At 33.8% G+C, this 15,975-nt stretch overlaps 1 protein-coding gene across 1 annotated transcript in view; it reads right to left on the bottom strand.

Annotated features, from left to right (window-relative positions):
* LOC142334654 (heterogeneous nuclear ribonucleoprotein K-like) overlaps window positions 1-15,975 on the bottom strand; it is a 335,604-nt gene that overhangs the window by 96,799 nt on the left and 222,830 nt on the right. The gene's annotated exons all lie outside the window — the stretch shown is intronic.

Here is a 15,975-nt window from a genome sequence, read left to right as displayed (position 1 = left end):
CATGTTTCTGTTCAAGGTGAAAAGAGTGTTAAAATTTAAGTGTAAAAAATTTCATTTGCGGTTTAAGGAATGTTCACAAAAATTACTAACGCTATATTGTCTGTCAATTTCCAAACAAGTCTAATTTCTTCCGCCAGCCTTGTTAGGCATAGTTAAATTTCCAAAACTGGTCAGTTTTTTATCTTGAGTCTGGAAATAAACAAGATAAATGATAATAATCGCGGGCAAGAAACACATAACAATTGTCATAAAGTTTTGCAAAAAAAAACAATTTCAAAGAACTGCTGGGTTTTCACGGCGATAAACGAGCTGCTGAATGGAGCAGTTGTTGTAATCATAACTAGGCAGAAAGAGCGGAATGGCAAAACGTTTACAAGCTTTTGCTTCTTCTTAATGTGACAACAACAATTTTCCAAAATTTAAATCAGGAGGCCGCTGTTGTGCACTTAAATTCTGCCATTCAGTGCAGAAAAGTAAGTTGGCAAAAAACCGAACTAAAGCTAAGGCAACATTATCCAATTATAAAAAATTTTTACCAAAAATAAGAATAAATTAATATGTTGTTTGAGTCAGTTAGAAACTCTACAAAGAAGATTACACCTGGTTTTAGAAGAAATGGGCGGCGTTGCGAGAAACAAACTGAATTCAATTTTGGAGCCATTTAATACTTTCTGCTGGGTATCAAACAATCGGGTAGCAGTTGAATATCAAAAGCGTCAAATTCATCGAACTTCAGACTAAGTTATTTGTGTAATGTTTTCCAATTTAATTTGCTAACAGACAAGAGTTGTGATGACAACAGTACTCCCATTAAACAGAGAAAACACATTTAAAAAAAACGGTTGTACATGAAAACAACTTTTTCTATTTTTTTGGTAGAAAATGCCCATAGAGGCATAGATAATTAGAAACAATTGTTTCCGTTTCTTCTACTTTCACTAATATTAAGCTTACTTCTGACACAGCCAATTTTGCAACAGTTTGTGTTAAAAAAACTTGTTCACTAATGATAGAGTACACTATCATCATCATTAATTATTTCTGACGAAACAGTTTTGTTTTAGTTATTTGGGTTTAGACGTAATTAAATAGAGGAACAATTGAATTTCAATTATTTCTTATTGGATTGAAAGTGTTTTGTGTGCTGAAAACTGTGTTTGAAATTTGAGGCCACCGTTAAATTGCTTGCAGAGTTATTGCTATTCAAAAGGGATTTTGAGCCATTCAGACTAAATTTCGACCACTGCTCTGATTGGGCTGCCATCTCAGTTTATTCTCTGCTCCTTATTTTTGCTAAGTTTGTTACTGGTCCTTTAGATTCACAAAGTGTATTTTTTTAATCGTTTTTCGACCGAAAATATAAAGACACTTGATGTTGCTTGTTCGAATATTTTTTTTACTGAATCTGCATTTTTGTCGGAGTAATCAGACAAGTTTGTGCTTTGCTTTTTAGATCTTATTACTTCACCACTATTTTTTTGCTGGCTTTCCGTCAATTGAAATCTTCGGGTGAATTTTTATTTTAAGTTTCCATTTTAGGTACAAGAGTTACACCCATTGGATATTAAGGATTTTCTTCTTAATTTCTGTCAAAGATTTTAGGATGATCTCATAGAGCACCAGGCACTAATGGATCTGAAGTATGTTTTGCAAATAATTTTGGCTAGTTAATTATTGCGGTATTGTAGGTTCAGATCGAACCCTGTGGACTAATTGTTTGTGGTTGGTATTAACCTTCTTCAATAATTAATTGCTGCGTGATAAAACTACGACAACAGCGCACTTCCCACTCCCCTTAGTTTTCTACAAACCACTCCCCTAACTTTAAAATTTTCTTTTATTCGTTTGGTAGTTTGACAGACTGCCTTTTATTAATCCAGTATTAATTTAAGGTCAATGACCTTGCGAAAGTTCTTCTGTCAATCAACTCTTTTTGTGTTTGATGAAAAAATGTTTCAGTAAATATTAGTGTGATCATAATAGAAGCTCGGTAATAGGCGTTTGCACGTAGAGTTCACCGCTCATCCGCATTTTTGGCATGAATGTTTATCAAATGGGGAACAGATAGAAACCCCAACCCCCAAAAATCAAGTTTTTTTTCAAATATAAGTGAAAGACCAAAAAGATTGCATTGAACGCAGATAACTCAGTGGAGTAAAAATGCCGCTTTAGATTGACAAGATCAGCAGTTATTAGAAAGCAAGTCAACAGAAACCACAAAATCAAACTACAATATTAACAAACATTAATTAAATCCAGAACTTTATGTCGTTTTTTAAAAATACTAACCAGGTCAAGGTAGCGTCAAATGAAAATGAAACTAAAGAAAATACATGTACTTTCCCAGAAAACGTAGGGGACGCTTAACAATGAGGCTCGGTAACACTTTGACATAAAAGACCAAAAAACTAAAAAGCTAAGAAATTGGCTTGTATTTTTAAAAACAAATAATTTCAAAGTAATGAAAACGATTAGAAAGCAATTGAAAATATGCAGCATGTTTTATTTTCACATTTTTTTCAAAAAGGCTTTGAGACCTGTCATCATTCAAATTTATATGTGGTTACAAAGGAATAACAAATAGACAACAACTACGATTTCAATTAAAACCTTTAATTGAAACCCCCAATTAAACGAGAAAATGCTTACGGAGAGAAAGCCATATTTTGCCAACCAAAACTTGATCCATTGACCGTTCACCAAATTTAAATGATGTAATATGCATCCTTCCATAATGAGAATAGTTATTAAGCAGACAACAGAAAAAAAATGCAAAACTAAATAATACTATTTTTCTGTATCTAACAATCAATTATTCTAAAACAATTATTTTCTTGAAAGTCATTGTATACAAAAACAATTTTAAGTAGGTTCATTTATTCCCTCAAAAAAGCACTGGAGACTTGTAATTTATCAGATTATGTCTTCTTTTCTGACGTCTTTGATTTTTTATATCACTTTAATCTGCTTAACACAAATCATCATGTTGAAATTGGTGCTAAAGATTCTATATCTTTTACTCCAATTGCTGAAGTCCAATTCCTTGTTTCTGTTCAAGGCAAACAGAGTGTTGAAATTTAAGTGTAAAAAAATTCATTCGCCGAGTAGGGAATGTTCACAAAAGTTACAAACACGGTGTTGAAAGAGCTTCTAAATGAAGCAGTTGTTGTTGTAATAATTGGACAGAAAGAGCGGTACGGCAGAACGTTTTCAAGCTTTTGCTTCTTCTGAATAATTTCTGCCAGCCAAGTCACAAAAGTAAAGATGCAAAAAACGGGATTAAAGATAAGGCAAACTTGTTTAAAAATAAAATTTTGTTATACAAATAAGCATATTTTACATTTTTGGTTAGATTACTCAGAAAAACTAAAAATAGGATTACATTTGGTGTAAGAAAAAATAGCGCAGCGTTGCAAGAAACAAACCGAATTGAATTTTGGAGACATTTAATTTTTCAGCCTGGTGTCACTCAAGTCGGGCTGCAGTTGAAGTTCAAAAGCGTCAAAATCATTTAACTTCAGACTAAAAGGGATTTTTGCAGTGTTTTCCAATTTAATTTGCTAAGACATAAGAATTGTGATGACAAGTTGTTTCATTGAACGCAGAGAACACATAGATACAAACTTATGCAGTTCTTTTTCAAAAAAAAATGTATATGTAAGCAAATTTTTCTGCTTTTTGTAGAAAATGCCAATAGAAGCATAGGTAATTAGAAACATTTGTTTCTGTTTCTTCTACATTGACTAATAAAAAGCCTACTTATGATACTGCAAGTTTGCAAAAATTCGTGTTCAGTTCTTCGAAGGCTGCAAAAACTACCAAAAACATCTTTTAAATCGGTTCCATTTCAAAAATCAGAAAACTCGAAGTCTTTCAATGACATTATGATAGCAAATCCGAGTGTTTGGGAATATTTTCTTAGAAAACAAACTTTAAGTGTATGCAACTGGGTGGAAACCAGTCACAGAAATTGACGTTCACTGCGCTGCATTTTGGTAGATTTTATTACCAATCTTGCAGCATAAAAATATTCCCATTCATCTAATTAACAATTGGATGAAGAATGCAGTTACCTTTCAGAAATCACAATCCGTTCAAAACTTATAATTCGCTTTAGACAATATTGAAATTTCTGATCTTGATTCTGAGCTAAATATACCTTTTCGTTCGACAATTTTTCTGTTTTAGAGATATGTTTTTTTCTGTTTCTCAGCGCTCAATTTTGTAAACTAAATTTGACGATTTATATCACTTTAATCTGCTTTACACAGATCATCACGTTAAAATTGGTGTTAAAGATTCTATATCCTTTACTCCGATTATTAAAGTCCAATTCCAATTTTCTGTTCGAGGCGAACAGAGTGTTAAAATTTAAGTGTAAAAAACTTCATTCGCGGTGTAAGGAATGTTCACAAAACTTACTTACACTATATTGTCCGGCAATTTCCAAACAAGTCCAATTTCTTCCGCCGGCCTGGTTAGGCATAGTTAAATTTCCAAATTGGTCGGTTTCCTATCTTGAGTCTGGAAATAAACAAGATAAATGATAATAATCGCGGGCAAGAAACACTTAGCAATTGTCGTAAAGGTTTGCAAAAAATTATTTTCAAAGAACTGCTGGGTATTCACGGCGTTGACAGAGCTGCTGAATGGAGCAGTTGTTGTAATAAAAACTGAGCAGAAAGAGCGGAATGGCAAAACATTTGCTTCTTCTGAATTTGGAAACAACCTTTTGAGTAGAGGCCGTAGTTGTGAACTAAATTTCTGTCAGCCAGTTCAGAAAATTAAAGTGGCAAAAAAACGGACTAAAGATAAGGGGCAACTTTAATTAAATTTAGAATTTTGTACCGCAATTAGGCATATTTTACAAATTTGGTTCAGTCATATGGAAACTCTACAAATAAGATGTGGTGTTAGAAGAAATGGCGAGGCGTTGCAAGAAACAAATTCAATTCAGTTTTGGGGTCGTTTAATTTTGTCTGCTTGGTATCAAACAAGTCTTGTTGCAGTTGAAGTTCAAAAGCGGCAAAATCATCAAACTTCAGACTAAAAGTGATTTGTTAACGGTTTTCAATTTAATTCACTAACGCATAAGAGTTGTGATGACAAGAGTAGTCCAATTGAACGCAGGAAACAAAAATGTAAAAACTTATGCAGATCACTTTTTTTAAAAAAAACGATTGTAAATGAAAACAATTTTTTCTACTTTTTTGTAGAAAAAGCCCATAGAGGCATAGATAATTAGAAACAATTGTTTCCGTTTCTTCTACATTCACTAATAATCAGCTTACGTCTGATACAGCCAATATTGCAATAGTTCGTGTTCATAAAAAAATTGAAATAGTTCGTGTTCCAATATTGCAATAGTTCGTGTTCCAATAAGAAAAAAATTATTTCTTATTGGATTGAAAGCGCTTTGTGTGCTCCCAAACTCGCTCGTATTTTGAAAACCGTGTTTGAAATTTGAGCCAACCGTTGAATTGCTGGCACTGTTATTGCTATTCGAACGGGATTTTGAGCCGTTCAGACTAAATTTCGACCGCTCTTCTCTGATTGGGCTGCCATCTAAGTTTATTCTCTGCTCATCTTTTTTGCTAAATTTGTTACTGGTCCTTTAGATTCACAAAGTGTATTTTTTTTATCGTTTTTGACCGAAGATATAAAAACACTTGATGTTGTTTGTTCGACTATTTTTTACCGAATCTGCATTTTTGTCAAAGAAATCAGACGAGTTTGTGCTTTGCTTTTTAGATCTTATTACTTCAGGCTGGCTTTCCGTCAATTGCAATCTTCGGGTGAATTTTTATTTTAAGTTTCCACTTTAGGTATAAGAGTTACACCCATTGGATAATTAATATTATCTTCTTATTTTCTGTCAAAGATTTTGGTATAATCCCATAGAGCACCAGGCACTAATTGATCTGAAGTATGTTTCGCAAATAATTTTGGCTAGTTAATTATTGCGGTATTATAGGTTCAGATCGAGCCCTGTGGACTAATCGCTTGTGGTTGGTATTAACCTTCTTCAATAATTAATTGCTGCGTGATGAAACTACGACCACACCGCACTTTCCACTCCCCTTAGTTTTCTGCAAACCACTCCCCTAACTTTACAATACTATTTTATTCGTTTGGTAGTTTGACAGATTGGCTTTTATTAATCCACTATTAATTTAATGTCAATGACCTTGCGAAAGCTTTTCTCTCATTCAACTCTTTTCGTTTTTGTGGAAAAAATATTTCAGTAAATAATAGTGTGATCATAATAGAGGCCCGGTAATATGCGCTTGCACGTAGAGTTCCCCGCTCATCCGCATTTTTGGCATAAGTGTCTACCCAATGACGAACAGATATAAATGCCCCAAAAATTCAAATGTTTTTCAAAAAAGAAATTTAGGTATGAACAAAAAGATCGCCTCCAAAGCAAATAACTCGGTGGAAAAAATGCCGCTTTAGACTGATAACATCAGCAATTTTTAAGAAAGCAAGTCAAGACGAACAAGAAAATCAAGCAACAATAACAACAAACATTAATTAAATCCAGAACTTTATGTCGTTTTTTATAAACACTTAACCAGGTCAAAATAGCGTCAAATAAAAATCAAACTAAGGAAAATACATGTTCTTCACCAGACAAATTATGGGACGTTTTATAATGAGGCTCGGTAACACTTTGATCAAAAAGGCCAAAAAACAGAAAAGTTAGGAATTTGGCTTGTATATTTAAAACAAATAATTTCAAAGTAATGAAATTCACTAGAAAGCAACTGAAAACAGGCAGCATGTTTTATTGTCACAAAAACCTCTTCAAAAGGGAATTGAGACCAGTCATCTTTCAATTTTTTATGTGGTTACAAAGGAATAACAAACAGACAACAATTACGATTTCAATTAAAACCTTTAATTGAAACCCCCAATTAAACGAGAAAATGCTGTCGGAGTGCAAAGCCATATTTTGCCAACCAAAACTTAATCAATTGACCCTTCACCAAATTCAAATGATGTAATATGCATCCTTCCATAATGAGAATATCTATTAAGCAGACAACAGAAAAAAATGCAAAATTAAATAATACTATTTTTCTGTATCTAACAATCAATTATTCTAAAACAATTATTTTCATGAAAGTCGTTTTATACAAAAAAGATTATTAAATAGGTTCTTTTATTCCTCCGAAAATGCGCTGGAGACTTGTAATTTATCAGATTATGTCTTCTGTCTACAAAAATAACTTCAATTATAGACAAAAATCAACAAAAAGTTTAAGATTTTGTGAATAGCATCTTCCCTTGACGGTAATAACGGTCATTTGTAACCTGTAGTTAACGAGAATTGGTAACAAATAGACAGAGATGAACGAAATTGCTAATTTAATTTTTTTTTAATTTTTGAAAACAATTGTTTTCAAAGGCATGGAAAACCATCAGCAATGTAGTCAAATCACAATCCACGCTCATTTATTCCACCATAGAAAACAAATGAGAGCTGTCATTATCCATGAGTTTTCAAATAACCAAAAATACAAAGCAAGAACGACAGCTGAAAACAATTGAAAAAATTCAATCAAATTTTTTCGAGAAAGGGGGTGTCGAAGCCTCTAAACCCATAATATATGCCTTTAAACACTTTTATGTGTTCAATAGTGCCTTATGTTGATCGCCAATAATGCAAAAGATGAACTGTTGATACTGTGATAACGAAAAAAAAACGAAAAAAAGTGTTAAAAGGGACGATAACTAAAAATGAGAAAAAAACTTGTGGAGTCTACTGGCATCAAAGCCAGAAAAACAGTACTTAACGATTGAACCGCAAAAAAATCATTTTTTGATTCAGTAAAAGGAAAAGGAACGAGAAGCATTCTTTAAAGCGTCACTGAGCTACAAGTTTCCAAAAAAGGAGAAAAATAGTGGCAAATTTCAATCAGCCAAAATTTTCTATAAAAATCAAACATTTTTCAAAATCAAAACGACCAGAATCTTCCAATAAAGAAACCAGATAATATGGAATTACTTAGGAAGACAAATGGACCTATCAACAGTGAGTTTGATTTGAGTTATTCTGTTCTTTAGTTAACATAAAAAAATATCAAATTTTTTATTAAAAAAAGATCGACTGGTTACAGTCCAAAGTGTTTTTTTTAGATTGCAACAGTCCAAGATTGGACCAAAACCAGCCTTGCTTTTGTTAGGTCCGTTAGGAACACTAAATTGTTTCAAATGTTGTAGATCTTGATAATCTGTTAGTTAATAGATCAAAAACAAAAGCTGGGTTTTTGATATTTATTGAGTAAAGTTAGCAAATACGGCAAAATTTTATTTGCCGACAACTCTCAAGGAAAGTTGAAGTGGGACTAGCTCCTGTTGTAGTTTACGAAGATTGTGTTAGTTGTTTTTGGTTTTTGGTTATGCAAACTTAATCAAAGTGGACTAAAGAAGTTTATTTTGGGAAATTTCTGATGAAAAAAGGCTGAGTTTTGAAAATTATTTTGGTTAAAAAAAAGTAATACAAAAAACCAACAAAAAATTTTTCTCTTCAAAAATAGAATCAACAGTACTATTGTTATTCGTTTTTACATATTTTAGCATAACTCCTTTTACATATTTCCGCAAAAATTCCTGAAAATGTGAATAAAAAGAACGCAAATCGGCCTAAAATTCACAAAAATTTAAACCACGATAACTCGCTCTAGAAAGCGAAATTGAAAAAATTCGTTTATTCCCATATTCTGCGCTGGACGGGCTTTTTAATGATACCACTCGCAACTCTCTACGATGAATGTATCGATCGTCAAAACCGACTGGACAAAAAAATCCATTTGAGTCTTTAGTCCCCTTCAAGAGGGGTCGGAACAAATATTGTTGTCATTTTGTTGTTCAGGTCAGATATGTGGTCTTATTCATTGCTATGGTTGCAGAGTTTTCTGTTCTTTTCTGTTGTGTACATGCAAATTGTGGGTAGAATGTTGGTTGATAAATGGTAGCTAGTGTTGTGTCGGAATACTGCTTAGTCTAGATGCTTGTGGTGACCGTGTTGTAGTTGGTTCACATAGATTTTTCGATAGCGTTACAGTGGTTAATTTTTAGTGCGTGTTTTACTGTAGCAAGCTGAAGTTTTCTCTCTAAAACTTCGGCCATTCCGTGGAGTACTTTTGAAACAAGTTGTGTGCCTTGGTCTCTGACTCTTCTGCAACCTACCAAGTGTTTTCAACAATATATCAAATAATGTATTCTCATTTTTAAGAAATAAGGCGGCTCTGAAAATCACGTACTTCAGTCAAATAAACAAACAAAAATGAAAAAAATTAGGTAACAATGAAAAATTTACAAACACTGCTAATTCGTTTTCAAATATTTCAAGCAGTGCAATGACCTTTTCGTTATTCTTTCTTTCCCTTGTCTATCTGTTAGTAGAGACAACGTAGAAAAATTAAAAGTTTTGGAAAAATACAACATTTCAATAACTTGTTGACATTTCTATTCTAGTTCCCTCAAAAAAGCATAAGCTCTTATATCTTACAACGCATCCTAATCTTAAGTTGCTTTCTGTGGCCTACGCATTTTTCACTGACTTTTAAATACTTGGTAAGATCTGGCAAGTTTTGACTCGAATTTTTCCGAGGTCTTTTTGTGTGCATGGTCTTTGATGTGAAATGAAATTGAACGCAATGTGCTACCATTTTCAATCTCATTACAAGCATAAAAATACGGGAAAACATCTGGTTTTGAGATGAAACCATAAGAGTAACTTCTACCATATGATAGGCTTCAGTTTAGTAAAAAAAATGGTTGTGTTGGGATTCATTAAGCGTCAATTGAGATACAATAAATTGGGTATCTTCTTTTCGAAAAGAAACCATGTCTGGCAAAAAGCTTCACCTTTGTTTTGCAGTGGCCACATGAATTTATGAATTTAGTAGTGGACACAATCAAAACGTGGCCTACACTTCTCAAAGAAAATTTTAAAAAAGTTTATTTATGCTCTACGATTCGAGGTCATTCTCGTTCACGTCATAGCTTTTGCCATTACCTGTCTTACACTATATTACATAGTTTTGACCGCAAACTTAGTTTGTTTCAAGATTCAGAATTAGTGGAATACAAACAGGCAACAAATACATTCTGGCTCTATTCAGAACAGTTGAAGAGCTATTTTCCACTTGGAAATTATCATTTTTCCCTGGCTGTTTTTGACTGCGAATGAGCTCACTCCCTGAAAAGAGCAAGTTTAAATCATTATAATTCATTTGCAAAATATATCACTCGGACTTGAGTCTCAGAGCATTTCAGCGCTGAGCCAGCACATGTCAAGAGTAAAAAGTTATTTCAATTCTGAAACATTGCATCTCCAGGATATTTTAAGTAATTTAGTTGCAGTATTTCCTTGTTATGAGTATGTTGAGGTCATAGCGTTCGCCCATGCTAAACTTATCTTGTATAGTATGAAATTACTGATACCCAAAATTAATTCTGAGTAGAATAATGTACTTTTGTGGCTAATAGCTGGCTAAAAATTAAAACTACCCAAGCGGAAGTTTGAATCGCATATAGACTCAACCTTGTTGGCGGCTGATGAGCTGAACATATTATTTTTCATGCTTTAAGTTTTACTCAAAAATAAAGACTGGACAGTGTATGTTGTGACATGAACAGGGTACTTGCTATCCTAAAAAACAGAATGTCACTAGACTGATTCAGCGCTGATTTGTTCTGCCACTACGCTTCAAACAGTCACTAAGTTATGTTTGAGCTGCCATAAAAAATCGTATCTCCTTTTGATGATGATTTTTCAAGAAAAAGCGTCACCTGTACTTATTAGTGGCCTCAAAGTTTTTTATTGTTTTTCATTTGGATGAAACCTTACTTTTTTGAAAATTAATTGAGCAACCACCGAAAAACAAGTCTGCAGATCTTGATTTTAAAAAAAAACACCCGAAAAAGAGGCTTTTCGAGTTACAGCTTTTTAAAGGAAATTTTGTGACCATAAAACGGTTCAAAAATTTTTATGCCGTTTTCTGGTAAGTACGACAACAAAAAACCAACTTAGTTGTTCGACGTTTTATGAATCCAAAACTTGGCATTCGCTTTGATTTAAAGAATATCCCAAAAAAATTGGGTATTTAATTTTACAGCATTTTTTGAAATTTTTTTAACCATATAATGGTCCAGGAAAAAAATTTATGGTGTTTTATGGAAAGTGCGGCACGGCACCGTAAAGTTAAAGTACAGAAATTAAGTTATTTGGAAATCCGGGTGGCCTTTTGTACCGTTTGTAAGCAAAACTCTAAAATTTTGATTATTCTCTTATGTTTAGTAAGCTTCCATAAAATGCATATATGCCGTTTCACGATTGGTAATTTTTTGTTTTCTGGTGGTAAATCCGGGCAATCTCTTGCATCTATTTGTGAAGAGCGTAGCTGGTAAAGAACTGTTCACAGTATCCTACAGTGACTGAGCTGATTTTTCCCTTGGTTTAAGACTCGGAAACAAAATTAGTCTATGACTGGGAATTATTGCTTCTCACAAAAGATAAAAATTCTGCCGCTGTGTATGATTTCGGTTGCATTCAAACTTTTCGGCTACTTATATTTGAATATCTTATTGAGAGCATGCTTTTCTGAATAGCTACGACATAAAGTTGAATATAAGTTTATTCACTTTGGTTCCCCGGAGAACCATGCATTGCAAAATTCTCCACAGAATTCATGAGATTGATTTCCAAATCATTGTTTGCTTTTCTAATGTCCTAGTACCAAAAACCACCAAAATATGTAAACACATAAAAAAAGGTGAGCCATTCTATGAGGTCACTAAATGTCAGAAAGATTATCCCAACGTAAAACCGTTTTTGCCAGTTGAGCAAACCTTTAGAACCTAGATATCTGCTGTAACTTCTTTTCAGATTTTTTGAATACAGCAACTAAAATTACGAGATCAGTAGTTTTGTCTTGAGATGTGATGAAATGAAATTAATGACGTCTCAATGAAACCAATTACATCATCAATTAATGATTGGGACAGACTACATTTTCTGATATTTCTCAACAAAAATGAGGTTTTATACCATAAAACCTGGAATCACTTAGGATGCAAAATCTCCCTATTATTACGCGTCCCTTGAAACCCCTCTTGAGGCAGTATTCCAAGGTTTACGGCCTGAAGATGATACCGCCTTGAAGAGACGATTAGTATTCTTAGTAATACTTTTTGAGTACAAAAACCCAATATACCAAAACTGACATGACAAATTTGAGTAGTTACAGTGAAAGTAATTTTTTCCATAAAAAGCCAGCTCGTCAACGTAAAAACGAAATTTTTCAATTTTCTGCTGTTTGTATTCTGAACGTTTTTTAACGACCGGCTGATGTAAATTACTGGTATCTTGGTGCATAACTAAGCGTTGTTTTTTTTTCAGTTCGAATCAACAATGAAATCAATCTCGCTACCTATCTTTGGAAAAACTTTAGAGGTATTTCTCTTCTCGTTCCCAAACTTTTCGCGTTTTCTTTTTCAAAATGTCAGAATCCCTTATTGTTGGTGCTAAACAATTTGTTCTCATTTTGCCTTGCTAGATATTGTTTGTAACATTACGCGTTGATTTGTTTCTTACGACTATGAACTTTTGTTGGAGGATGCAGCATCGATAAGGTTAGAGAAACGAAACAGCATAAACGCCAAATATTATGATCTGCATTATTATTTCAAAAATAAGCAAACTTCTTCAAAATTGAAGCTAAAATCTTACATATGCTGTGTCATTCGTTTAAAAACGCTCCAAGTTTTTTGTTGTTTCGCAATGGCGCACATGTCTGGTCTGTGCCAACTTTTAGTGATGCATGATATTTAATCCGAACTAATCTCAACTCTTTCTCTGTCCCAAAAACTTTCTATGAGGTAATGCTGAATTTTCGCGTAATCTTTTTGTCTCTGCTCGTGCAATAACATGGGAGCAAGTTCTGCTACCTCTCACTCTTGTCTTTGTTCCCTATGCCATAAATTTCAAAATGTGAAATGATTTGTTGCAAGTTTTCCATCTGTCATATTATGTATTACGGAAGAGAGCAAGGCGTGCGGATGAAAAAGGTAGGAACATCATTGCCAAAAGCACATTACTTAGCGCAGTTGCCCAATTATATAACCGCCCCGGCTGGTTTGAAACTATTCGAGTTATCATTATTTAATCTTTTTCGTTTAAATATGTAAGATTTGCGTTGAAACTATTTATGAGCGATGAATGTGGTGAAGGGGGCATTTTTTGTCTCAAATTGTCATTGAAACTCCTCTCAATCAACATGGACTTTTTAAACGAGTAAGTGTCGATATATGCAAGAGTACAAGTGGAACAAAGTAAATTCCGGAAATAAATAAAAGATGTGGAAAACAACAAATTTAGCTATATAACATATTTACAGTATTTACAGAACAACAAAGAGTGATTGTTGATATGATAACTAATGAAAGCTGTGTAGTGAACAGAAAAGTAGGTTCAAATGGGGATGATGGAGAGAGGGACAATGACGGGTTCTAGGATGACACTCAAGTGATAATGCATTGGTACACAGAACGAAACTCAACATCGGAACACTAACATAGTACATCACTACAGTGCAAAACCTCAAAAAACAAATCTGCTCATAATTAAAACGTACTGTACTTAAAACGTACTGTCCAAATTCGAAGTATTACCATTCATACACAACTGCGTTTCTGGGGCAATAATTCCAGAGCCAGAGCCAAAATATACTTAATATTCGGTTTAAAAACTTATGGTTATTGAAAAATTAATTAGCCTAATTGTATCCTACCATAGTTGTGTCCACTACACGTTTTTTAATTCTAAAATCACCACGGACAAGTCGCGAGACTTGACATCACTAGGAACATGAGAAAATTTGCCCCATTAGTTTTCATAAACCACGGTTGTAGAACGAACTGTTAACTTGTAATCGGATTTTAGAACCGAAGGATTAAAGGGAACTAAACTAATAGGTATTCATGGTTTATTGTATATATTGGCATTGGGTAAAATTTCATGTAACCCGAAAAAGTATCAATTAGTACTCAGTAGAAAAGCGACTTTTAAGTTAGCTCAGTTAGTTAATTCAAATAATTAGTTGAGCGATTTTATATTCAAATGAGAACCAGTTAAAACAATGACACCTTCTAAATTAGGCTACTAATAAATATCAAGTTAAATCTCATGGTTCTACTTCTTTTCACCCCGATTTATTTAACCCCCTATAATTTAACCCCGTATATAATCACCCCTCAGTCATTTAACCCCGCAATTTATTCACCCCGAAATCGGTTTAACACCGAAATCTTTTATCTATTTCGGCATCCAAAAGAACAATTAGCAAAGCTAAAGTTCAAAGGACTTAAATAACACAAAACTACTGACCTTCAAGAGTGCGGCATTGAACAGCTTGCGTTTGTTTCAAATCAAAGAATAATGACGAGACTGCTTTTTAGAACAATGCCTTTGATCGAAAAAGAACACTTGACAAGTCTGACCTCTTTTATGTTGCACTTTGATTTGAATCAAAAAAGTTCAAAAACTGTCCTAGTCTAGAAGACGGAAAAACGGGTACTTTTCAAATGAAAGGATGAAAGCTAAATTTGAAAACGTACTTTCTGAGCAGGCATAAATTAGCAATTCAAAACAAAATTCAACCGTGTATTTAACAGAATTTCCAATGAAATCCAGATTGATATTTTTGCTAGCAGCTACGCTGTGCAAGCTTCATATCTAAATGTTGCAAAACTGTGTTCCCAATTAGGGGTCCCATCATAGGGTTAACGCCCGGGATCAAATTCCCTAATGAGTCACGATATGAGGCTTCGACGTAACTCCGTGAGGACGCAAGGAGGGCGCCAACTCAAAAATATTAAGATGGATTTCGAATTTAAATTAACACAAAAACAAACATAATAAAATACACGATAAATACACAACTAAGTCAAACTGGCAATAGCCCTGAAAAAATGGATATCAGTTTCATCCCTGTAAATTTGCATCAAGTTTTGCACTTTCCCTTTCAAATTCTCATACTTCTTCTTCTTTGGGAATTTGTGACCGGATGAGGCATTCAAAAAGTTTAATTTTTGCACCGCAGCGTCTTTTTGTAAATTAGTCAAAAGTTTCGAAATTCCGGGATGGGATCCGCTGAATAAGGCTTGTATCCCATAATGCCAGCCCTCAACAGCATTGGTTGTTCTGGCAATTCCCTCAATGGCTGCGTCTCTTTGATTCCATATTTGTGGGGGGAATGTGGCAGGACGGTTTAATAGTGGACACTTGATATAATTTGTTTGGAAATATAAACAAAGCTCGTCTATTTTCTCAATAACGAAGCTATCCAAATTCTGCTGATCCGCCACATTCGTTATTTCCTCGATTTATAACTTTTCGTGTGGCCGGCTTTCCAATCGAAGCACTATTATTGTGCTCACCGTTCACGCGAATGAGTTGGTCATCTTTTGTTAAAGCGGAAACGCGGCACTTGTAACTTTGATATTTTGAGCAATTCCAGGCAGTGGTAAACTTATTTAATCTTTTAACATAAAACTCATGCCCCTCTACAACTAATATTTCTTTGTTTTTTGAAGAAATAGTAAACTCAAAGTCGGCAGTTATCATGCTGAATTCAAAATGCAATAAAACAAGAAATGTTCTTGAGTTACATCCAGTTTTCAATTGCTTTTAATTGCCCCATTAAGGATTAGTTGAGATAACTAATTCGCTAATTGTTATAGTTTTGCATTAAACTATTGTGTCGTTTGCTCTATGTCCCTGACAATTATGATCCATGAATTTACAGATTAAAATCGGGGTGAAATGATTGAGGTGTGAAAAGCATGTTCACACCTCAGTCATATCACCCCGATTTTAATCTCCATTAGTTAAAATAGAAATAATTGAGGCTTAATTATCCTCAATTATAGGAAGCTTAAAATCGGGGTGAAACAATATAGGGG

This window comes from Convolutriloba macropyga, chromosome 2 (assembly GCF_964194025.1).
Source record: "Convolutriloba macropyga chromosome 2, txConMacr16.3, whole genome shotgun sequence".
Taxonomy (NCBI): domain Eukaryota; kingdom Metazoa; phylum Xenacoelomorpha; order Acoela; family Convolutidae; genus Convolutriloba; species Convolutriloba macropyga.
Note: the sequence above shows the minus strand (reverse complement) of the source record. Positions and strands in the feature narration are given on the sequence as shown.